At 32.0% G+C, this 2874-nt stretch overlaps 1 pseudogene; it reads right to left on the bottom strand.

The window, feature by feature from the left end:
- Window positions 1-753: 753 nt before the first annotated feature.
- Window positions 754-2367, bottom strand: LOC124922420 (annotated as a pseudogene).
- Between the last annotated feature and the right edge of the window lie 507 nt (window positions 2368-2874).

Below are 2874 nucleotides of genomic sequence, written 5' to 3' on the forward strand. Positions count from 1 at the left end.
CCTTCAAAATATTTTATAACGAAAATTAAAATAAATAATTGATTAATTAATCATTTGTGTTAAATAAAAAAATAAAACAAAATAGGGAGATTGATTACATACGATGGTGAATAAATTATTTGATTACCTAAGAAATAAAATTAAGGAATAAAATAAAATATATGAAAATTGCCAAATGAAATTCTTTATCCACAAAATATAAAATAATATTCTAAGTGTTTTTTCTATCCATACCAAAGAAATATAATGAAAAAGAAAAATAACATAAAACTTAAGATTTAGTTTGATATTAAAGGTAACACTTCTACCCAATCTAATATTTGATTAGGACGTGAAGATAGGTAAAGAGTATTTTGATTTAAAATAATAATTTTATTTTGTATTTGAAAAGACATTATTTCAAGTTTTTGTAATAACTTCTACATTTTTATTTTTATTTAGTTTTATGGATTATGATTTATAATTTATCTCAAAAAGTTAAAGTTATCAGAGATTTTATAAAACAAAACACACAAACTTGAAAACATAGAAAACACAAGCTTAAAAACATGCATTAAACAAACACAACAACATAACATAGTTTTTAAAAAACATAGAAAACACAAGCTTATAAAACAAGCATCAAACAAACACAACAACATAACATAGTTTTTGAAAAACATAAAAAACACAAACTTAGAAAAAATGCATCAAACAAACACAACAACATAACATAGTTTAGGAGGCCTCTTCAGATGGAGCCATCAAGCATGCTCAAAAGACCCTTGCAACAACTTTACACACTAAGGGATTCTTCATTTCCATTGACATCTTGAGAACCTCAGTCAAATCCACATCATCCTTAGAGGTCCACTCAAAGTTCTGAAGAAGCACAGCCAACCAAATATGAACTGTAGCTAGACCCATAGTTTTCCCGGGACATACCCTCCTTCCTGAACCAAAAGGGGCGAGCCTCATGTCAGACCCCATGACAGACACATCCTGTTCAATGAATCTCTCTGGCCTGAACTCTTCTGGCTCCGACCAAATTCCTTTGTCATGTGCTATGGCCCACATATTCACCATGGCCGTGGTCCTTGCAGGGACAAAGTACTGCCCAACATGTGTGTCGTGGATTGCAAGACGAGCCCATGAAAGGAGGGGGCCTGGAGGGTGCATTCTTAGAGTCTCTTTTACGATGGCTTGGAGGTATGGCAGATTTGGGATATCAGATTCCATTACCGCCCTTGAAGAGACAATAGTTGTTTCAATTTCGGCGAGAGCTTTGGCTTGAATGTCTGGATGAAGAACTAGTCTTGCTAGAATCCATTCTAATAGAATTGCAACAGTATCTGTTCCTCTAAAGATCATTTCCTGCATTCATTGATAAAGAGTATTTATATACATGTTTTCATCATCAATTATTATTAGGGAAGAATGTCAATTTTGTTTACAAAGTTGGAGCGAGGTGTAAATTTTGTTTATTTTATTTTATTTTATTTTATTTAATTTTGAAACATTTTGACAACTTTATATACAAAAATAGAATTTTTCAACTTAATAAACAAAATTGACACCTCGCTCCAACTTTGTAAACAAAATTGACATTCTTCCCATTATTATTATGTAAATAAAAAAACTTATATATAGAAGCAAAGAAATAAATATCTTTTAAAAATTGAGAATACAAATATTTTCAAGAAATTAATAATTTGTTAAAATGAGAAAAAAGTAGTCACAAGAAACTAAGGGCCAACATGACAAAAGTAACACATGAAATAAAATAAGTTTTTGTTTAATAAAATTTAATATGCACCAAAGGAGGTTTAACATGTACATTCATTTACGAAAATGTTCTAAATATTTTTCCTTTCTACATATTTTTCATATCTTGTAGATAATAAGGTTGGCTAGTGAAGTCAAGAAGGAGGATTCTAAGTAAGGAAATACAAATTAGAAAATTTTGAAAAGATATAAGAAAAAACATTACCCATAGAACAGCGACCATATCAGATCGGGTGATCTTGTTCTCTCTCTCAAGATCAAGAAGAACATCAACAAAGTATCCATGATTATTGTCCTGATCAGTAACCATGCTGTGATCGTCTATGATCTTTCTAACAAACCCATCCACTTTAGAAACTAGTTTCCTACTTCTCCTTCTCACACCTTGAACATCAAGCCAACCTAGAATGGGAAATGATCGCTCCAATTGAATGTCCCTAATAACTTGTATCCTTCACTAACAAATCCCTCTAATTCCAAACCGTCCCCATTTTCACCAAAATCATAATACTTTCCAAAAACAGTCATCATCATGTTATTCAATGAACCATAGTGAAGAACTTGCTTGATCTCAACATCCCCTTTTAGCTCCATTTGTGTTTTTACCTGAGTAAAGAAACACTCGTTTATAACTAATTGTCTTTTATACTCATTATCATTTAAAAGTAAAAATAAATAGAGTATTCTTACTTGTGTGATCATCTGATGACAGATGTTCTTACGGAATCCTTCAGCACAAGCTATTTTCTTCGGGCTAAACATGTAAGTAGCTGAAATCCTTCTTAGCACTCTCTAGTATTCTCCAAAGGGAGCAAATCCCATTGCCCGATTAAACAAGAGCTCGTAAGCAGATTCCTTAATAGGACGATCAGCGAAGGCAGAACTACTGAGAATGTCCTTAATCGAAGCCGGATCACTTGAAATAACGAAACGGGTGAACCCAACCGAAAAGGCCATTAGTGGAACTGCCTTTAAGGTCTGAGAAAGTGTAACGATCTGCCTTTAGTATATGAATTAATATCACATTTAATTCTACAGTTATGCAAAATTAAGTTAGTATTTACGTTTTTGTTTTCAGCATTTTTATAGGCGTAGTTTATTTCTTTTGTA

Source organism: Impatiens glandulifera, chromosome 1, assembly GCF_907164915.1.
Source record: "Impatiens glandulifera chromosome 1, dImpGla2.1, whole genome shotgun sequence".
NCBI lineage: Eukaryota > Viridiplantae > Streptophyta > Magnoliopsida > Ericales > Balsaminaceae > Impatiens > Impatiens glandulifera.